Raw genomic sequence first — 24,152 nt, forward strand, 5'->3', positions numbered from 1 at the left:
TAGAACTTATTTAAAGAAAAGAAAAACCCTAAACTCATAATAAAACTGACAGCTGTGGTGAAGGTGTATGGCATTACCACTAGTTAAATCAATTACTGATCATTAAACACTTGCTAGATTTGGTTGAGGTCTGCATGAAAAATAGATCTCAAGGAGTCTGTATTTCAAGTGATCTCAAGGAGCTTATAATTTCTTAGAGGAGGTAAGACTAACACACATCCTAGAAGACAGAATACAACATTTGATGAATGAGCTTAGGGAAGGGTCACTACCACTACTTTCCTTTCTAAAAAATCCCCCCCCCCCCCGCCCCCGGAGACTTCATTGCCTTTGCACTTGGTATTACTCATCTAGCAATTATTACACTCTCAGCTGCCTTAGGAAATACTTATCAATTTGGGGGGGGGGTGGCTGTCTAGCATCTGAGTTATCCTCCCAGATTTTGGAGAATTCTTACCATAGGAGTTTTGGTAGGAGGAAGGCTGAAAAGCCAGAAAGTCACTTTCCCAGCCTCCTTTGCAGCTACAGTGTAGGCCCATGACTTATGCTCAACCAATCAATATCATAAAATATAACAGCTTTATAGAGATATAATTCATATACCATTCAATTCACCCTCTTAAAGTATACAATTCAATTGTTCTTGGTATATTTGTGTAACCATCTCCACAATCAATTTAAGAATATTCCTATCATCTCCACAATCAATTTAAGAATATTCCTATCATCTCAAAAAGAAACAGCCACTTTCCATTTCTTCAAACCTCCTTAACCCTAGGCAACTCTACTTTTAGTCCCTGTGGATTTGCCTATTCTGGACATTTCATATAAATGGAATCATGTAATAATTGGTCTTTTAAAATTGCCTTCTTTTACTTAGCATAATGTTTTCAAGTTTCATTCATATTGTCACATGTCTCAAAATTCCATTCCTTTATTTTTTTGCTGAATAATACCCCATTGTATGGATATACCATATTTTATTTATTCATCAGTTGATGGACATTTGGGTGGTTTCCAGTTTTTAGTTATTATGAATAATGTGGCTATGAACATTTGTGTACAAGTTTTTAAATGGTCATATGTTTTAATCTCTTGGGTATATAACTTGTAGTAGAATTGCTGGGTTATATGGTAACTCTATATTTAACAATTTGAGGAGTGGCTAAATTATTTTCCAAAGTGGCTGCACCATTTTACATTCCACCATGTATGAGCATTCCAGCTTTTCCACATCTTTGCTAACACTTATTATTATCTGTCTTTTTTATTACAGCCATCCTAACAGGTGAGTTTGTGGTTTTGATTTGCTTTTCCATGACAGCTAATGATGCCAATCATCTTTTGATGTTTTATTAGGCATTTGTATATCTTCTTTGGAGATATGCCTATTCAGATTCTTTGGCCACTTAAAAATTGGGTTATTTGTCTTTTTATTATTGAGTTGTAAGTGTTCTTTATATATTCTAGATCCAAGTCCTTTGTCAAATATGTGATTTACAATATTTTTCTCTGTTGCTATAGTTTTCTTTTTTCTTTTCTTTTTTTTTAAGGTTTTATTTATTTGCCAGAAAGGGAGAGAGAGAGAGCACAAGCAGGGGGAGCAGCAGGCAGAGGGAGAAGCAGGCTCCCTGCTGAGCAAGGAGCCTGATGTGGGGCTCAACCCTGGGATCGTGACCTGAGCCAAAAGCAGACACTTAACCAACTGAGCCACCCAGGCGTCCATCTTTTTTACTTTTTTAATGGTGTCCTTTGAAGCACAAAAGTTTTTAGTTTTGGTGAAATCCAATTTATCTAATTTTGTTGTTGTTGCTTGTACCTCAGGTATCACATCTAAGAAATCATTGCCTAATCCAAAGTCAGAAGATTTACTCCCGTATTTTCTTCTAAGAGTCTTATAATTTTAACTCTTACATTTAGGTCTATGACCCATTTTAAATTAATTTTTGTATATGATGTGAGGTAGGGGTCCAACTTTATTCTTTTGCATATGAATATCCAGTTGTCCCTCCCAGCACCATCTGTTGAAAGGTTTTTCATTCCACATTATTTGCCTTGGCACACTTATCAAAATCAGTTTACTATAAATGTGAAGATTTATTTCTAGACTATCAAGTCTAGCCCATTGATTCACACATACATCCTATGCCAGTACCATCTTGTCTTGATTCTGTAGCTTTGAAGTAAACTTTGAAATTGGGAATCATGAGTCCTTCAATGTTCTTTTTCAAGATTGTTTTGGCTATTCTGGGTTCCTTTAATTTCCCTATGAATTTTAGTATCAGCTTGTCAATTTCTGCAAAGAAGCCAGGTTGGATTTAGAGAGAGACTTTGTTGAATCTATATATCATTGTGGGTACTAAAGCCATCTTAAGTCTTCCAGTCCATGAACATTGATGTATTTTCATTTAACTGAAGTCTTCTTTAAATTCCTTCAACAATATTACATAGTTTTCACAGAAGTGTAGAAGTTTTGCATTCCTTTTATTAAATTTATTCTTAAGTATTTGTTTGCTAATATTGTAAATGGAATTGTTTCCTTAATTCCATTTTTGGTTTGCTCATTACTACTGTATAGAAATACATGCAATCTACTGAACTTATGTATTAGTTCTAATAGTTTTTTATTGGATTCCTTCAGATCTTATCATGGGTATCATTTTTCTAATGTACAAAAATATTGAATATGATGTACACCTGAAACTAATAGGATATTATATGTCAATTATACTTTGATTAAAGAAAGATTAAGAGAAAAGCTTTTATCTGGACTAGCTACCATAATGTACTGGATATAGTAGGTACTAGATATATGTTGGTGAAATGGAATCATACATTTTAGTGAAGACAAAAGGCTTTATGGAAATGAGAGTTGAGCTATGACTGAAGGATGAATAGGAATGAGATGGACAGTAGTGGGGAAATCTTAGTGGTGTAAGATGTAAGTTTTATTACTTAGGTTTTAAAAAATCAACTGTGTGGAAATTTATTCTCTCACAGTTCTGGGAGCCAAAAGCTTGAAATCAAGGTGTTGGTGGGGTCATGCTCCCTCCAAAGCTTTTAAAGGGGGACCCTTCCTGGCCTTTTCTAGCTTCTAGTAACCCCAGGTGTTCCTTGGCTTGCAATTGCAGTACTTCTGTCTCTGATTCCATTGTCTCCTGGTGTTCTGTGTGTCTCAGTCTCCATATGGCATTTTCCTCTTCCTATAAGGACACGAGTCATCTTGGATTAGGACTTATCCTAGTGACCTTATCTGAAAGAGTGAGTTACAAAGGTGGAGAAATCATACGGCTTTTGGCTTAATAAACTGGAAGGGTGTCCTACCAGGTACTAGAGCTTGGTACTATAGCCAGCATTGAAAAGAGAAATGGGAGAGAAAGGACCATGATTAGTGTTTATGGTGGAACAGAAATTGTTTGGTCAGAGAGCAAAATCTCAGCATCTTGGAACAGAATGGACTGAGCAAACCTCTCTGTTTATAGATAAGGCAGCTGAGGTTCAGAAAGAAACCTGGGGACTTCTGAGTATTAATGAAAAAATATCTGAATTATATGATAGTGCAATGGATTTGTTTTCCCTTTTCCTCAGACTTAGGGGAATTTCATGACACTATTTCTGCTCCCTAAGAGAGTATTGGATTGTAGACAAACCCAAGAATTACTATCTGCCTCTTTTATTGAAGATGTTGCTGATCAGAGAGTCGAATATTATCTCTCTCTGGGGTAAGAGTTTCCTTCTCAGACAACTTCTAGAACCAATTTGGCTGTGTTTTGCAAATAGGGATAGATAAATGGAGACCCATGTTGTTGCTTCCCTAGGGTGATCATTAACCAAACAGCTGGCTGACAAGCCTGTGGCTATGGAAACCAAACTTACTGAGGAAAGATGGATTATCAAAATAAGCCTATTTTCTTTTCAAGTTGATTTGCTGGAATGACACCTTGGCCCTTTGAATTAGATATTGCAGAAATATCAGATTGGATCATTTAATCTCAGTCAATACCTTATCATAGTTTTCCTTAAATGTCCTGTCCTTTGTGACCTTTTCAGTTCTGCTGAAGACAATAGTGAATACTGCATTTTCCTACACATGTAAACTCATGATATCCTTCTGTTTTCACATGTGGAAACTCAGAATTGCTGAGATGGAGAAAAAATAGTCTGTAGTGCTGGGCATACCTTTGCTGCAGGGACTCAGGAGGATGAAAGGAACAGTAGCTGGGAGTTCAATGTATCAGTATCTATCTATACACAAATATCAGTTTTCTTCTCCAAAATATGTATTTTTTGTTCTTCATTGAGGTTTAAAGGAGATATGATAGTTCTCATGTGCCACCAACTCATATGTATGTTATCTGTAAGTTACACACACACACACACACACACAGATATATACACACATACACACAGGTGCCAGAATTCCTTAACCACACCTGAAAACTCCATATGCAGGGACAATAGATACTAGGGTTGAAAGGCAAGGGGAGAATGTATATGACAGAAACATAGAAGGGCTTATTAACAAAATTCTTGGGGTAACTTGAGCTATTTTTTTCTGACCTTATTTTTTGTTTCCCAAAAGAAAGTTGTACAGTTTTATATTATTATTCTAGATAGAACTAAAAAGCTTGAGGCAGCTTATTTAGAAATCTCTCTTATCGTATTAAATTGAATAGCAAGTAAATAATTTCAATCATAACTTGCAGCCAATAAAAACCTTCCACAAACTGGCAGAATCAAAACCTTTGAAGGCTTCAACTATGGAATTCTATGGAATATTAAGACCCAGTTCAGACTTTAGAAGGAAATTCTGTTGGTGGCACAATGAGAAAACAATTCAAGGCCTTTCAAAATCATAAGCTGAGGCATGATTTTATGTTTCAGTTGTGGATGGAGAATTTGTCTTCAATTCTTGTTCTAAATTGAGATAACTCTCAGAACCTAACCAGAAACTGACTTGCACAGGATGTTTAGAAACAGGAGATACCTAAGACAAAAGAAAGGAGATTAGAACAAAGGACACCAATAAGAGACCCAAAGAAACTAGAGTGGGGTAATCAACAATAGCCATACACGCAAAAGATTTATAGGAACTTCCAGGATGGAGGAACAGAAGAATCATAAGCTCAGCACATTGCTCGGATACACCTAGATAATACCCACATCAGTGTAAATAACCCAGAAAACAACCTGATGACTAGCAGAACAGAATCTCCACAGCTAAATGTAGAGAAGATACCACATCAAAGAAGGTAGGAAGGGCAGAGACATGGTCAAGAGCTAAATTGAACCACAGGACTGTCTGCAGGAGGGAAGGATGCAGCGGGCACAGAGAGGGGAGAGAAACAGACCCTCACATCAGGCACCCAGGCATGGGGAACCAGCACAAGGAAGGCAAATCCCTATAACATTTGGCTTTGAAAACGAGAGGGGCCTAATTTCTTGAGTTCTTACAATCAGTGGGGCTTAACACCTGGAACCCTAAAAATCAGCAGGCTCAGCTCTAGGAGAGCTGGAGAGTAAGAGGAAATGGAGTCCCTGCCCTTAAGGAGATGGCACAACAAACAGTCCCACTGAAATACAGCATAGGAGCAACAGCTTGAAAAATGCCTGGGGTATACAGGAGGGAGATTTATTTACTAATCTCAGAGTGTTGCTGGAGGGGCAGGGATCATTTGGAGATTTCTCCAGGAACAAAGGAGCTGGCAGGTGCCATTTGTCTCCTCCACCCCCCAGCCTAGACACATGGACACTTGTGGGAACCAGTGCTGCACACTCACTACCTAACTTGCTAACAGTGTACCCTGCCCCTGCATTCTTTTGCGGACATGCCCCTCCAGCCAGGCATTGATTCCATATATCCTCCCACAGAAGACCCATGCAAACCTTGCTAACATTGTGTGTACTGCCCCCACATTCTCCTGTGGACCTGACTCCTCCAATATGCCCTTGACCAGAATCCATCCAAAGAGGTGTCACAAGCCTGGCAATGTGGAAGTACCTCCAACAGAGGTCATCGCCACTCCAAAGTGACTCCTGTCCTGGGGAGAGTGGAAGATATCACCACATAGTAGCCTCAGCAGTGGGCTGGGGGCAGATATCTGGCATGACTGCAAGCTCTGCCCACCAATGAAAGCTTCTCTGGAGACAACACAGGTAAGGCACACTGCAGTTTGGTGCTACTGCATCTCTGGAAAATGCCTGGTCTGACTCCACTCAAGCCCAAGACAGCCCCAGACTGGCCCATTAGTAACACAGGGACCAAACCCTGCCCACAAAAAGCAAAGAGAGTCATTGCAAATGACAGGATTGAAGGCTAACACAGTTCAGCCACAGTAGTAGGGTGCACACAACACACATAGGAGGTACCCCTGAAGTTCTGGGTTCTGGTGAACAGGGGACATTGCCCTGCAGAGCACTACAGGAACTCTTCTTCATAAGATCACTACCTTCAAGAGCAGAAGACATAGCTGACTTTCCTAACATGTAGAAACAGACACAGAGATTTAGACAAAATGAGGAGACAGTGGAATATATCCCAGATGAAAAAACAGGACAAAAATCACAGCTAGAGAGCTAAATGAAAGGAGATAAGCAACAAGCCTGATAGACTATTTTTTTTTTTTAATTTTATTATGTTGTGTTAGTCACCATACAATACATCATTGGTTTTTGATGTGGTGATCCACGATCCAAGGTTTTCGTATAACACCCAGTGCTCCATGCAGTACATGCCCTCCTTAATACCCATACCGGGCTAACCAACCCCCCTCCCCCGTCCCCTCTAAAACCCTGTTTGTTTCTCAGAGTCCATAGTCTCTCATGGTTCATCTCTCCCTCCAATTCCCCCTCCCCATTTTTCCCTTCCTTCTCCTAATGTTCTCCATGTTATTCCTTATGTTCCACAAATAAGTGAAACCATATGAAAATTGACTTTCTCTGCTTGACTTATTTCACTTAGCATAATCTCCTCCAGTCCCATCCATGTTGATGTAAAAGTTGGGTATTCATCTTTTCTGATGGCTGAGTAATATTCCATTGTATATATGGACCACATCTTCTTTAATCCATTCATCTGTTGAAGGGCATCTCGGCTCTTTCCACAGTTTGGCTATTCCGGACATTGCTGCTATGAACATTGGGGTGCATATGGCCCTTCTTTTCACTACATCTGTGTCTTTGGGGTAAATACCCAGTAGTACAATTGCTGGGTCATAGGGTAGCTCTATTTTTAATTTTTTGAGGCACCTCCACACTGTTTTCCAAAGTGGCTGTACCAACTTGCATTCCCAGCAACAGTGTAAGAGGGTTCCCCTTTCTCCACAACCTCTCCAACATTTGTTGTTTCTTTCCCTGTCCATTTTTGCCATTCTCACTGGTGTAAGGTGGTATCTCAATGTGGTTTTGATTTGGATTTCCCTGATGGCTAATGATGATGAACATTTTTTCATGTGTCTGTTAGCCATTTGTATGTCTTCTTCAGAGAAGTGTCTTTTCATATCTTCTGCCCACTTTTTGACTTGATTATTTGTTTTCTTGGTGTTGAGTTTGAGAAGTTCTTTACAGATCTTGGATACCAGCCCTTTATCTGTAGTGTCATTTGCAAATATCTTCTCCCATTCTGTAGGTTGCCTCTTTGTTTTGTTGACTGTTTCCTTTGCTGTGCAGAAGCCTTTTATCTTGATGAAGTCCCAAAAGTTCATTTTTGCTTTTGTTTCACTAGCTTTTGGAGATGTATCTTGAAAGAAGTTGCTGTGGGCGATGTCAAAGAGGTTACTGCCTATGTTCTCCTCTAGGATTTTGATGGATTCCCGTCTCACATTGAGGTCTTTCGTCCACTTTGACTTTATCTTTGTGAATGGTGTTAGAGAATGGTCGAGTTTCATTCTTCTGCATGTGGCTGTCCAATTTTCCCAGCACCATTTATTGAAGAGACTGTCTTTTTTCCATTGCATGTTTTTTCCTGCTTTGTCAAAGATTATTTGACCATAGAGTTGAGGGTCCACACCTGGGTTCTCTATTCTGTCCCATTGGTCTATATGTCTGTTTTTGTGCCAGTACCATGCTGTCTTGGTGATCACAGCTTTGTAATATAGCTTGAAATCGGGCAACGTGATGCCCCCAGCTTTGTTTTTCTTTTTCAACGTTTCTTGGCGATTCGGGGTCTTCTCTGATTCCATACAAATTTTAGGATTGTTTGTTCCAGCACTTTGAAAAATGTCATTGGAATTTTGATCGGGATGGCATTGAAGGTATAGATTGCTCTGGGTAACATAGACATTTTAACCATGTTTATTCTTCCAATCCATGAGCATGGAATATTTTTCCATCTTTTTGTGTCTTCTTCAATTTCTTTCATGAGTGTTCTGTAGTTCCTAGAGTATAGATCCTTTACCTCTTTGGTTAGGTTTATTCCGAGGTATCTTATGGTTTTTGGTGCTATTGTAAATGGAATCGTTTCTCTAATTTTTCTTTCTACAGTTGCGTTGTTAGTGTATAAGGAAGCAACTGATTTCTGTGCATTGATTTTGTATCCTGCCACATTACTGAATTGCTGAATGAGTTCTAGTAATTTGGGGGTGGAGTCTTTTGGGTTTTCCACATAAAGTATCATGTTATCTGCGAAAAGAGAGAGTTTGACTTCTTCTTTGCCAATTTGAATACCTTTTACTTCTTTTTGTTGTCTGATTGCTGTTGCTAGGACTTCTAGTACTATGTTGAACAATAGTGGCGAGAGTGGGCATCCTTGACGTGTTCGTGATCTTAAGGGAAAGGCTCTCAGCTTTTCCGCATTGAGGATGATATTCGCTGTGGGTTTTTCATAGATGGATTTTATGAACCTGAGGAATGTTCCCTCTATCCCTATACTCTGAAGAGTTTTAATCAGGAAAGGATGTTGTATTTTGTCAAATGCTTTTTCTGCATCAATTGAGAGGACCATATGGTTCTTCTCCCTCCTCTTATTAATGTGTTCTATCACATTGATTGATTTGCGAATGTTGAACCACCCTTGCATCCCGGGGATAAATCCCACTTGGTTGTGGTGGATGATCCTTTTAATGTATTGTTGGATCCTATTAGCTAGGATTTTGTTGAGGATTTTGGAATCCATATTCATCAGGGATATCGGTCTGAAATTCTCCTTTTTGATGGGATCTTTGCCTGGTTTGGGGATTAAGGTAATGCTGGCCTCATAGAATGAGTTTGGAAGTTTTCCTTCTGTTTCTATTTTTTGAAACAGCTTCAGTAGAATAGGTATTATTTCTTCTTTGAATGTTTGGTAGAATTCCCCAGGGAATCCATCAGGCCCTGGACTCTTGTTTTCTGGGAGGTTTTTGATCACTGCTTCAATCTCGTTACTGGTTATTGGCCTATTCAGGTTGTCAATTTCTTCCTGTTTCAGTCTTGGGAGTTTATAGGTTTCCAGGAAGGCCTCCATTTCATCCAGATTGCTCAGTTTATTGGCCTATAGTTGTTGATAATAATTTCTAATAATTGTTTCTATTTCCTTGGTGTTAGTCGTGATCTCTCCCCTTTCATTCATAATTTTATTAATTTGGGTCCTTTCTCTTTTCTTTTGGATAAGTCTGGCCAGTGGCTTATCGATCTTATTAATTCTTTCAAAGAACCAACGTCTAGTTTCGTTGATCTGATCTACTGTGTTTCTGGTTTCTAATTCATTGATCTCTGCTCTAATCTTAATTATTTCTCTTCTAGTGCGTGGCTTAGGCATCGTTGGTTGTTTTTTCTCTAGTTCTTTAAGGTGTAAAGTTAGTTGGGGAATTCGGGATTTTTCTATTTTTTTGAGTGAGGCTTGGATGGCTATGTATTTCCCCCTTAGGACTGCCTTTGCAGTATCCCATAGGTTTTGGACCGATGTGTTTTTGTTCTCATTGATTTCCATGAATTGTTTAAGTTCTTCTTTGATTTCCTGGTTGACCCAAACATTCTTGAGCAGAGTGGTCTTTAGTGTTTGAATTCCAAGTGTTTGAATTTCTGCCAAATTTTTTCTTGTGATTAAGTTCCAGTTTTAGAGCATTGTGGTCTGAGAATAGGCAGGGAATAATCTCAGTCTTTTGGTATCGGTGGAGACCTGATTTGTGACCCAGTATGTGGTCTATTCTGGAGAAAGTTCCACGTGTGCTCGAGAAGAATGAGTATTCTGTTGTTTTAGGGTGGAATGTTCTGTAAATATCTATGAGGTCCATCTGGTCCAATGTATCATTCAAAGCTCCTGTTTCCTTGTTGATTTTCTGCTTGGATGATCTGTCCATTGCTGAGAGTGGAGTATTGAGGTCTCCTTACAATTGACGTATTGTTATCAATATGACTCTTTATTTTGGTTAACAGTTGGCTTATGTAGATGGCTGCTCCCATGTTGGGAGCATAGATATTTATAATTGTTAGATCTTCTTGTTGGATAGACCCTTTAAGAATGCTATAGTGTCCTTCTGTGTCTCTAATTACAGACTTTAGTTTAAAATCTAATTTGTCTGATATAAGAATTGCTACCCCAGCTTTCTTTTGAGGTCCGCTGGCATGGAAGATGGATCTCCATCCCTTCACTTTCAGTCTGGATGTATCTTTAGGTTCAAAATGAGTCTCTTGTAGGCAGCATATGGATGGGTCCTGTCTTTTTATCCAATCTGCAACCCTGTGCTGTTTTATGGGAGCGTTTAGGCCATTCACGTTGAGAGTGATTATTGAAAGATATGAATTAATTGTCATTATGTTGCCTGTGAAGACGTTGTTTTTATAGATTGTCCCAGTAAGTTTCTCTTGTATATCACTCTTGGGGTCTTTCTCCTTTTATAGAACCCCCCTTAATATTTCTTGAGGGCCAGCTTAGTGGTCACATATTCTTACAGTTTCTGCCCGTCGTGGAAGATCTGCATCTCTCCATCCATTCTAAATGACAGCCTTGCCAGATAAAGTATTCTTGGCTGCATGTTCTTCTCATTTAGTACCCTGAATATGTCTTGCCAGGCCTTTCTGGCTTGCCGGGTCTCTGTGGATAGGTCTGACGTTATTCTGATGTTCCTCCCTCTGTACGTAAGGAATCTCTTGCCCCTAACTGCCCTTAAGATGGTTTCCTTGGTTCTAAGATTTGCAAGTTTTACTATTACATTCCGGGGTGTTGGCCTGTTTTCCTTGATCTTGGGAGGGGTCCTCTCTGCCTCTAGGACGTGAATGTTTGTTTCATTCCCCAGATTAGGGAAGTTCTCAGCTACGATTTGCTCAAATACATCTTCTAGTCCTCTCTCTCTCTCCACTCCCTCCGGGATTCCAATTATTCTGACATTGGAATGCTTCATGGTGTCACTTATTTCTCTGATTCTATTTTCCTGGATTCTGAGTTGTTTTTCCCTGGCCTCCTCTTTTCCCTTGTTATCTATTATATTGTCTTCCACGTCGCTTATTCTCTCTTCTCTATTCTTCCTCGTCACTTACCCTAGCTGTTAGATTATCTAGATTGGATTGGATCTCATTGATAGCATTTTTAAGTTCTGCCAATTCACCTTTTATTTCTGCCCTTAGAGACTCTATGTTGCCATTAATTAATTTCTCCATTCTAGCCATTGTCTTCACAATTGCTAGCCTGAATTCCATCTCCAACATCTTGGTTATATCCGCATCCATTTGTAAATCTGCAGCAGAAGTCATAATCTCTGAGTCTTTTCTGTTTTGGGGGCTCCTCCTCCTAGTCATTCTGTTGATGGGTGTTTGAGGGAATGTATAGAGTCCAAATTATTGACCAGAACCCAAGCAAGATGCACCTGTTTTCTTGGGACCTTAGGGTTGCTGGCCTCTTGTTTTCCCAGCCTGTCTTCTGCTGATGGACCTGCCACGCTGTTACTCAGGCAACCCGGTTGGGGGGGGGTGGTTGGGCTGTGGCGGGGGATGGGCTCAGCAGGAATCAGGTTTTAGGGCTTTTGTTCTCTGGCGGCTTTCCCTGGCGGCTTTCCATGTCTCCTCTGCGAGTCAGAGCAGAAGAGACTGTTCCCAACCCTTTGCCTCAGAGCAGAGAGACCGCAGTCTGTTCTTCAGTGAGTCCTCCAGGCCACACTGTCTCCGTTTCTGTCCGTGCTGCTATAAACTGCAGCGGCCTGGGTTGTGCGCCCCTCTGCAGCGCCCCCAGTCCTGCCTCCAGGTCAGGACTTGTCTCTGCCCTTTGTGCTTCTAAAACCGCCAGCTGCTCCAGTTCGCGCGCCCGCGCCCCCGCCACTCAGGGATTCCATCCCGGGGGCTGCAGTTCACAGGTGCGACCCTGCCGCTCCGGGTTTCTGTCTGGGGGCTGCAGTTCACCGGTGCTACCCCGCCACTCTGGGTTTCCGCCCTGGGGGCTGCAGTTCGCAGGCGCAACCCCGCTGCTCTGGGTTTCCCCCCCGGGGCCTGCCCTAGAGTCCTTTCCCCGCCGCTACCAGTCTGCGAGTCTGTGCCTGTCCACAGTGCGCGAGGCTGTCGCTCACCGGCGGTGTAGGATCCCCATGGCCAGGCACCCTCCTGCTGCCGTTTATCCTCCGATATCTGCCCGCAGAATCATGGCTCTCCGCTTTGTACCTCAAAACCAACCGTCTGTGATATTCTGTTTGTAGAGATCCAGATCTTCTTACATCTCAGGCTGGTTTTGTGGGTGCTCAGAGTGATCTGGTGGATATCCAGCTCAATTCCGGGGACCAGTTGAAATAGGGTCCCCTACTCCTCTGCCATCTTTTCCCCCCTTCCTGATAGACCATTTAAAGTAATGGTCATAAAGATAATCACTGGACTTGAGAAAAGAGTGAAGGACCTCAGTGAGAGCCTTAAAGAGACAGAAAACATAAAGAACCAATTAGAGATGAAGAACTCAATAACTAAAATTAAAAATACATGAGATGGAATAAATAGTAGACTAGAGGAGCAGAAGGACAGACCAGTGACCTGGAGGACAGAGTAATGAAAAGCAATCAAGCTGAACAGGAGAGGGAAAAATGAAAATAGATTTAGGGAACTCAGTGACTCCATCAAGCATAATCACATTCACATTATAGGGATCCCAGAAGGAGAAGAGAGAGAAGAGGAGGCAGAAAGTGTATTTGAAGAAATAATAGCTGAAAACTTCCTGAATCTGGGGAAGGAAACCAAAATCTAGATCCAGGAGACACAGGGAGCCCCCAACAAAATCAATTCAAGGAGGTCCACACTAAGACACATAGTAATTAAAATGGCAAAAAGAAGTCAAGGAGAGGGGTGCCTGGGTGGCTCAGGCATTAAGCATCTGCCTTCAGCTAAGGTCATGATCCCAGGATCCCGGAATCGAGCCCCGCATTGGGCTCCCTGCTCAGCGGGAAACCAGCTTCTCCCTCTCCCACTCCCCCTGCTTGTGTTCCTTCTCTCACTGTGTATCTCTCTGTCAAATAAATAAATAAAATCTTAAAAAAAAACAGTCAAAGAGAATTTTAAAAGCATCAAGAGAAAAGAAAACAGTTACATACAGAGGCTATCAGCTGATTTTTCAGCAGAAACTTTGCAGGCCAGAAGGGTATGGCATGACATATTGAAAATGTTGAAAGGAAAAAAACCTGCAGACAAGAATGCTCTAACCAGCAAGGCTATCATTCAGAATAGAAAGAGAGATAGAGTTTCCCAGACAAACAAAAGTGAAAGAAATTCATGACCACTAAACCAGCCCGGCAAGAAATCCTAAAAGGGACTCTTTCAATGGAAAGGAAAGACCGTAAGTAGGAGTAAGAAAAGTAGGAAGCATAAAAGCAGTAAAATTAAGTGTATCTATAAAAATAAGTCCAGGGATTCACAAACATGAAAGGATGTAAAATGTGATACCATATACCTAAAATGTGGGGGCAGAAAAGTAAAGAAAGAGTTCAAACTTAAGTGACCATCAGCTTAACATAGACTGCTAAATGCCTAAGATGTTATATAGAAACCTAATGGTAAACACAAATCAAAAACCAGTAATAGGTACGTGAAAAATAAAGAAATCCAAGTATATTGCTAAAGAAAGCCAGCAAACCATGAGAGAAGAGAGCAAGAGAAGAAAGGAACAGAGAAGAACTACAAACATAATCATAAAACAACAAAATGGTAGTAAGTACATACCTATCAACAATTACTTTGAATTTAAATGGATTAAATGCTCCTATCAAAGACATAGGGTGAAGGAATGGATAAAAAAGAAAGACCCATCTATATGCTGCCTATAAGAGACTCATTTCAGACCTAAAGATACATGCAGATTGAAAGTGAAAGAATGGAAAAGTATTTATCAGACAAATGGAAGTGAAAAGAAAGCTGGGTAGCAACACTTATATTGGACAAAATAGACTTTAAAACACAGATTATAACAAGAGACAAAGAAGGACACTATATAATCATAAATGGAACAATCCAACAAGAAGATACGACAATTGTAAATATATGACGAACACTGGGTATTATACACAACTGGTGAATTATTGAACACCATGTCTGAAACTAATGATGTACTATATGTCGGCTAATTGAATTTAAATTAAAAAAAATCTGTGCCCCCAACATGGGAGCACTCAAATACACAAATCAGCTAATAACAAACATAAAGGAAATAATCCATAGTAATATAATAATAGTAGGAGACCTTAACACCCAACTTACATGGATAGATCATCCAAACAGAAAATCAATAAGGAAACAGTGGCTTCGAATGACATATTGGACCAGATGGATCTAAGAGATACATTCACAACATTCCATCCTAAAACAGCAGAATGCATATCTTTTTTAGTGCAGATGGAACATTCTCCAGAATACATCACGTGTATTAGTCCACAAAACAAGTCTCAACAAATTCGAAAGGACTGAAGTCATACCATGCATCTTTTCCAACCACAATGCTATGAATCTAGAAATCAACCACAAGAAAAAATTGGGAAAGACCACAAATACAATAGAACAGATCAATGAAACCAGGAGCTGGTTCTTTGAAAATATCAACAAAATTGATAAACCTCTAGCTAGACTTATCAAGAAAAAAAGAGAAAGGAATCAAACAAAGTCACAAGTGAGAGAGAGGAAATAACAACCAACACCACAGAAATACAAACAATTATAAGAGAATATAATGAAAAAATATGTGCCACCAAATTGGACAACCTAGAGGAAATGGATAAATTCCTAGAAACATAATCTACCAAAACTGAAGCAGGAAGAAATAAAAAATTTGAACAGACCAATTACCAGCAAGGAAATGGAATCAGTAATCAAAAAACTCTCAACAAACAGAAGTGCAGGACCAGATGGCTTCATAGGGGAATTCTATCAAACATTTTTTTTTTAAGATTTTATTTATTTATTTGACAGAGAGAGAGACAGGGAGAGAGGGAACACAAGCAGGGGGCGTGGGAGAGGGAGAAGCAGGCTCCCCATGGAGCAGAGAGCCCGATGCGGGGCTCAATCCCAGGACCCTGAGATCATGACCTGAGCCGAAGGCAGATGCTTAACGACTGAGCCACCCAGGCGCCCCTCTATCAAACATTTAAAGAAGAGTTAATACCTATTTTTCCCAAACTATTCCAAAAAATAGAAGAAAAACTTCCAAATTCATTCTACGAGGTCAGCATTACCCTGATACCAAAACCACATAGACACCACCAAAAAAGAGAACTACAGGCCATTATCTCTGATGAACACAAATGCAAAAATCCTCAACAAAGTACTAGCAAACTGAATCCAATAATACATTAAAAAAATCATTCACCATGATCAAGTGGAATTTATTCCTGGGTTCCAAGGGTAGTTCAATATTCGCAAACCAATCAATGTGATATATCACATCAATAAGAAAAAGATAAGAACCATATGATAATCTCAATAGATGCAGAAAAAGCATTTGACAAAGTACAACATCCATTCACGATAAAAACCCTCAATAAAATAGGTTTAGAGGAAACCTACCTCAATGTAATAAAGGCCATATATGGAAAAACCCACAACTAACATACTCAATGGTGAAGAACTAAGAGCTTTTTCCCTAAGGCCAGGAACAAGGTAAAGATGTCCACTCTCACCACTTTTATTCAACATAGTACTGGAAGTCCTAGCCACAGCATCAGACAAGAAGAATAAAGAGAGGCATCCAAATTGGCAAGGAAGAATGAAAACTTTCACTATTTGCAGATGACATGATACTATATACAGAAAACCCTAAAGGCTCCACCAAAAAATTACTAGAACTGATAAATGAATTCAGTAAGGTCAAGGATACAAAATTAATATAGAGAAATCCATTGCATTTCTATATACTAATAATGAAGTAGCAGAAAGAGAAATTAAGAAAACAATCCCAGTTACAATTATACTAAAAATAATAAAATACCTAGAAATAAACTTAACCAAGAAGGTGAAAGACCAGTACTCTGAAAACTATAAAGTACTGATGAAGATATTCAAGACAATGCAAAGAAATGGAAAGACATTAGATGCTCACGGGTTGGAAGAACAAATATTGTTAAAATGCTCATACTACTCAAAGCAATCTACAGATTTAATGCAATCCCAATAAACCAACAGCATTTTTCACAGAAGTGGAACAAATAATCCTAAAATTAGTGTGGAACCACAAAAGACCCCAAATAGCTAAAGCAATCTTGGAAAAGAAGAACATAACTGGAAGTATCACAATCGCAGATTTCAAGATATACTACAAAACTGTAGTAATCACAACAGTATGGTAGTGGCACAAAAAGAGATATATAGATCAATGGAACAGAATAGAGAGCCCAGAAATAAACTTATGATTATATGGTCAATTAATCTATGACAAAGGAGGCAAGAATATGCAATGGGAAAAAGTCTCTTTAACAAACGGTGCTGGGAAAACTTGACAGCTAAATGCAAAAAGAATGAAACTGGATTACTTTCTATGTCAAACACAGAAATAAAGACAAAATGGATTCAAGATCTAAACATGAGACATGAAACCATAAAATTCTTGAAAAGAGTACTTGCAGTAATTTCTCTGACATCAGTCATAGCAACATTTTTCTAAATATGTCTCCGGAGGCAAGGGAAAATCCAAACTACTAAGACTACATCAAAATAAAACACTTCTGCACAGTGAAGGAAATAATTAACAAAATAAAAGACAACTGACTGAATGGGAAAAGATATTTGCAAATGACATATTCAATAAAGGTTTAGTATCCAAAATCTATAAAAAACTTATACAACTCTACACCAAAAAACCCCAACAATCCAATTAAAAAATGGGCAGAAGACATGAACAGACATTTCTCCAAAGACCTATAGATGGTCAACAGACACATGAAAAGACGTTCAACATCACTTATCATCAGGAAAATGCAAATCAAAACTACAATGAGATATCACCTAACACTTGTCAGAATGGCTAAAATCCAAAACACAGGAAACAAGTGTTGGTGAGGATGTGGAGAAAAAGCAACCCTCATGCACTATTGGTGGGAATATAAACTGGTGCAGCCACCATGGGAAATAGTATGGAGGTTCCTCAAAAAATTAAAAGTAGAAATACCATACGATCCAGTAATTCTACTACTGAGTATCTACCCCAAATATATGAAAACACTAATTTGAAAAGACATGTACACTCTATATTTATTATTTATAATAGCCAAGATATGTCCACCAATAGATGAATGGATAAAGAAAAAGTAATTTTACACACACACACACACACACACACACACAGGAATATTCCTCAGCGATAAAAAAGAATGAAATCTTGCCATTTGCAATAACATGTATAGATCTCCAGAGAATATAATGCTAAGTGAAATAAGTCAGTCAGAGAAAGATAAATATCATGATTTCACTCATATGTGGAATTTAAGAAAGGAAATAAATGAACAAAGATAAAAAAGATAAACACACAAACAAACAAACACTCTTAACTATAGAGAACAAACAGATGGTTGCCAGAAGGTAGGTGGGTGGGGGGATGGGTGAAACAGGTGAAGGGGATTAAGAGTATAGTTATCATGATAAGCACTGGGTAACGTTTAGAATTGATGAATCACTATATTATACATAGGAAACTAATATAACACTGTATGTTAACTACACTGGAATTAAAATTAAAAAAAATATTTACAGTAAAGTGGTCACACCCTGTTTTAGAGCAAGACTTCTGCTAAGCTATTTTATTTTATTTTTTTGAAGACTTTATTTATTTATTTGACAGAGAGAGACACAGTGAGAGAGGGAACACAAGCACGGGGAATGGGAGAGGGAGAAGCAGGCTTCCTGCCAAGCAGGGAGCCTGATGTGGGGCTCCATCCCAGGACCCTGGGATCATGACCTGAGCCGAAGGCAGATGCTTAATGACTGAGCCACCCAGGTGCCCCTCTGCTAAGCTATTTTAAAGAGAGTCTTAATATGGTACTGGCACAAAAACAGACTCAAAGATCAATGGAACAGAGAACCCAGAAATTGACCTCAACTCTATGGTCAACTAATCTTCGACAAAGCAGGAAGAATGTCCAATGGATAAAAGATAGTCTCTTCAACAAATGGTGTTGGGAAAACCGGACAGCAACATGCAGAAGAATCAAACTGGACCACTTTCTTACACTATATACAAAAATAAATTCAAAATGGATGAAAGACCTAAATATGAGACAGGAATTCATCAGAATCCTAGAGGAGAACACAGGCAGCAACCTCTTTGACCTTGGCTGTAGCAACTTCTTGTTAGACACGTCTCTGGAGGCAAGGGAAACAATAGCAAAAATGAATTATTGGGGGTGCCTGGGTGGCTCAGTTGGTTAAGCGTCTGACTTCAGCTCAGGTCATGATTTCAGGGGCCTGAGATTGAGCCCCGTGTAGGATCCCATACTCAGTGGGGAGTCTGCTTGTCTCTCTTCCTCTCCCTCTGCCCCTCCCCCTGCTCATGCTCTCTCTCTGTCAAACAAATAAATAAATCTTTTTAAAAAAGAACTATTGGGACTTCATCAGGATAAAAAGCTTTTGCACAGCAAAGGAAACAATCAACAAAACTAGAAGGCAACCTATGGAATGGGAGAAGATATTCACAAATGACATATCAGATAAAGTATAGTATAGTATACTATAAAAAAGTACAGTATAGTATAGATAGTATAGTATGTAGTATAGTATCCAAAATCTATAAAGAACTTATCAAACTCAACACCCAAAAAACAAAAAACAAAATCCAATCAAGAAATGGGCAGAAGGCATGAACAGACATTTCTCCAAAGAAGACATACAAAAGGCCAAAAGACACATGAAAAAATGTTCAACATCACTTGACATCAGGGAAATACAAATCAAAACCACAGTGAGATAACACCTCATAATGGTCAGAATGGCTAAAATTAATAACTCAGGAAACAACAGATTTGGTGAGGATGTGGATAAAGAGGAACCCTCTCACACCATTGGTGGGAATATTAACTGGTGCAGTCACTCTGGAAGACAGTATGGAGGTTCCTCAAAAAGTTAAAAATAGAGGTACCCTACAACCCAGCAACTGCACTACTAGGTATGTATCCAGAGGATACAAACATAGTGATTCAAAGGGGCACATGCACCCCAATGTTTATATCAGCAATGTCCACCACAGCCAATGTATGGAAAAAGCCCAGATGTCCATGGACAGATAAATGGATAAAGAAGATATTATATATAAAGAAGATATATATATATACACACACACACAATGGAATATTACTCAGCCATCCAAAAGAATGAAATCTTGCCATTTGCAATGACATAGGTGGAACTAGAGAGTATTATGCTGAGCGAAATAAGTCAGAGAAAGACAAATACCATATGATTTCATTCATATGTGGAATTTAAGATACAAAACAGATGAACATAGGGGGAGGAAAGGAAAAATAAAATAAGATGAAAACAGAGGGAGGCAAATCATAAGACTTTTAACTATAGGGAACAAACTAAGGGTTGCTGCGGGGGGGGGAGGTGGGAGGGGGGATGTGGTAACTGGGTAATGGGCATTAAGGAGGGCACTTGATGTAATGAGCACTGTGTGTTATATGCAATTGATGAATCACTAAATTCTACCCCTGAAACTAATAATACACTCTATGTTAACTAAATTGAATTTAAATTAAAAAAATAGAGTCTTTTCTGTTTTTAAAATTAACTCCAAAGAAAGACCCATGGCCTCCATTGATAACCCATTAAATTAATAACTCTTTCTCCCAGGATTTAGGTTCATCTATTGTTATAGCCAAGTCAAACTTGTTATGAGTTTAGATGAACTAGCTTGACATATTCCCCTGGGGTGTAGGCATTCTTATATGTAATGATTACATTAGGTATGGACTTTTAGAAGATGATAATTCCTTTATCCTTAATTTTTATACTCCTTAATCATCTTGATTGCTTTCCTCTAAACCCTTCAAAGTTCCCTGAATACTGAAAATATGAGCTTGGTTTTGTCTATGATTATTTCAGGGTCAGACTTCTCATTTTGGACTCTGTAGGAAATGTGAAAACACTGAAGTAGTTTTCCACTTTTTTCCCTTGTAAAATATGCCATGGGTGATTTCACATGTATAACAGAATATCAAAATGGACATTTCTGCCAAGATCCAAAGATATAATTAATGCTGCATTCTAAGGGTGAATGGACATTTAAGATTCACGTTGTCTCTAACATTTTCATGTTAACAAATAGCTCACAAAGATAGTGCTTGATGTGTGCTACATCTTTGAGCAAAAATTGTTCTTCATATAAATTAAGTCATCTGATAATATTCTTTCATAGCACTCTGTATTTCCTTTCATAATAGGAACATGGTTTTCTACTACAGATATTGGTGGGGTTATTTATATCTCACACTAGATTGTAAATTCCACCGAGAGCAAGAGCCATGTCCATTTTGCTCACCTTTGAGTCACCAGCATTTTGGAGAGTGCCTGGCAACTAGCAGATGTTCAGTAAATGTTTGCTGAATGGATAATTGAATAAATATTGTCCTCTTAGACGTACAGTATGACTTGGGAAAGGTAGTACATATTGCTATCTGGGAGGAGGGCCCGCTTGTCTTACCAACCAGTTTGCCTGCAAGAGGACCCTTATATTTGCTATGGGCTATCTGTTACTCAAAGCATTTACTGTAACTCTGTGTCAAGAATCTGCTTTCAAGAGATGGTACATGAAGAAAAAGAACACTGCCTAGTGTATAATAGATATTTGTAAATGAGAGACAATTTTAAAGAGGGGGGAGTTATTTATAAGATTAATGAACTGGACCCTTTGGTGGTCACAGACAAAATTATATTTATATCTTATGTACATTTTTATGTTTTGATTTAAAACACCTATCTTACAAGCATAAGTATGGTATCATAAATTTTTCCCTCATGTAACATAATCTCATAACCATCATTTAATGGCTATTTCTGTGAGTAGATGATCCATAAGACAATTAATCATACTCCTATTGTTGAACACAAAGTTGCTTTTAATTTTCCCAGTGTTGTAAATACAGGGAGCAACAGCTCTATGCCTATAGCTTTTACCATCCTTTTGGTATTTTTCTAGGAAGGTTTTCCTAGGGTAGTATACCAGACTGCTGGCTTAGGGAATGAGGAGTTAAACTGATTTTTTAACATGGATGTTTTCAGAAATCTGGAGCTGAGTCTGTACTATGTCCACTGAGGATCCTGCTGCAAGTGAAGTCCCAAAGCAGGAGTCCCTGTGATATCGAGCTCCCAACAGGCACCTACCCCAAAGCAAAGAGTCTTTGCCACTATAAGGAAAGAAAGTTAAACAGTCTGGGTTGTTGATTTTCTTTCACTTCCATTAACATGTTATTTTGGGATATGTGTTTTTTTTTTTTTTTTAAATATAAGCATTATTTTTAGAACAGTTTAGATTTATAGAAAAATTATGAAGATACTACAGAAAGTTTCTATATATCCCATGCCAAGTTTGCATAATTATTAACATCTGACATTAGTATGGTACATTTATGCTATATTGGTATATTATTAGATTTGTCTACTTTTTTCAAAATTAAAATTATAAGGCTTTTATTCCAATAAAGCAGCATTCAAGTAATCCTAAAGTTAAAGAAAGGAAAATAGAAAGGAACAAAGGAAGACAGATGCTTCTTGAGAAGACCAGGAAAACAGTCCTGCCTTTATTTCTACTTAAAAAAAAAAAAAAAATCAATGTGTAAGATAATATACAAGATGGCAGATTTGGAAGCATTCTATTTTTAAGAGTGTTCCATTAGCAATTGCTTACTGTATTTTTCATTGTTATTGTTGAGAAATGACTAGTGTGTTTTCCAAAATATTACCGTTCTTAATTCAAATCAAAACCACACTTACATCAGTTAGAATGGCAAAAATTGACAAGGCAAGAAACAACAAATGTTGGAGAGGTTGTGGAGAAAGGGGAACCCTCTTACACTGTTGCTGGGAATGCAAGTTGGTACAGCCACTTCGGAAAACAGTGTGGAGGTGCCTCAAAAAATTAAAAATAGAGCTACCCTATGACCCAGCAATTGCACTCCTGGGTATTTACCCCAAAGACACAGATGTAGTGAAAAGAAGGGCATATGCACCCCAATGTTCATAGCAGCAATGTCTGCAATAGCCAAACTGTGGAAAGAGCTGAGATGCCCTTCAACAGATGAATGGATAAAGAAGATGTGGTCCATATATACAATGGAATATTACTCAGCCATCAGAAAGGATGAATACCCAACTTTTACATCAACATGGATGGGACTGGAGGAGATTATGCTAAGTGAAATAAGTGAAGCAGAGAAAGTCAATTATCATATGATTTCACTTATTTGTGGAACATAAGGAATAGCATGGAGGACATTAGGAGAAGGAAGGGAAAAATGAAGGTGGGGGAATCGTAGGGAGAGATGAACCATGAGAGACTATGGACTCTGAGAAACAATCTGAGGGTTTTAGAGGGGAGGGGGTTGGGGGGGATGGGTTAGCCGGTGATGGGTATTAAGGAGGGCACGTATTGCATGGAGCACTGGGTGTTATACGAAAACAATGAATCGTGGATCACTACATCAAAAACTAATGATGTATTGTATGGTGACTAACATAACATAATAAAAAAAACCTCAAAAACAAAAATATTACTGTTCTTTTCTTCTGGTATTTTTACTCTATTCTGCTAAAATCTTCTATTTTAGTAAATTCATTTTGAATTAAAAATATTTTAAAATAACATCGTAATCTCCCCCCCCATTATAATCTTTAGAACTTTGTCAAACTGACTTGCAATCCTTCTTGGGTTATCCTTTTCTACCTTATAAGTAGTTTCCTATCACCTCTCCCAAGAACAATCTGCTGGCTGAAGAATGCTGTTCAGGACTCCTGTCTGAAAAAAGTCAAGATGAAAGTTGCCTTTCTCATTTTCCCTTTTCATTTTCATGGTTACTCGTTTTCCTCTTTGGTTTCTTCAATCTGTAAGTGTGGTCTGTAGTCCCTAGGATGGACCCCCAATGATCTCTTCCTCCAGGTGTTCATGGCCTAGTATAATTCCCTCCCATTAAGTAACCTGCTTCTAACCAATAGAATATGGCAATATTGAGAGGATGTCATTTCTGTGATTAAGTTAGAAAAGACTCTGACTTTCTAGTAGACTTTGTCTCTCTTGCTAGCTTTGGGTAAAATAAATGGTGAAAAGGCCCACATGAAAAGGAACTGAGGGTTGCCTCTGGTCAACAGTCAGTAATTGAGTCCCTCGGTACAATATTCAAGGAACCGAATCCTGCCAATAACCATGTAACACACTCATGTAATCTTTCCCCAACTGGGCCATTAGTTGAAACCCCAGCCCTGACCAAGATCTTGATTACAGCGTCATGAAAGACCATGAAGCAGAGGACCCAGCTAATTAGTGTCTGGATTCCTGACTCACAGGAAACTGTGTTGTCAGCTGCTAAATTTGAAGGCATTTTTTTTATATAGTAATAGATAACTAAATGTACCAATGTTCCCTCTATTCCAAAGAATATGATAAATCACAAACAAGTCACCCTTGAATATATATTTCTCAAGGCAATAGGAATGATAATTAAAAAATTTAGGCACTATGAACCCTCAACAGAAAGATTTTTAGCGAATTCTTAAAGTAGTGAGAGATCTCAGAGATGATCTGGTTA

Source organism: Phoca vitulina, unplaced genomic scaffold, assembly GCF_004348235.1.
Source record: "Phoca vitulina isolate PV1807 unplaced genomic scaffold, GSC_HSeal_1.0 scaffold4, whole genome shotgun sequence".
Lineage (NCBI taxonomy): Eukaryota > Metazoa > Chordata > Mammalia > Carnivora > Phocidae > Phoca > Phoca vitulina.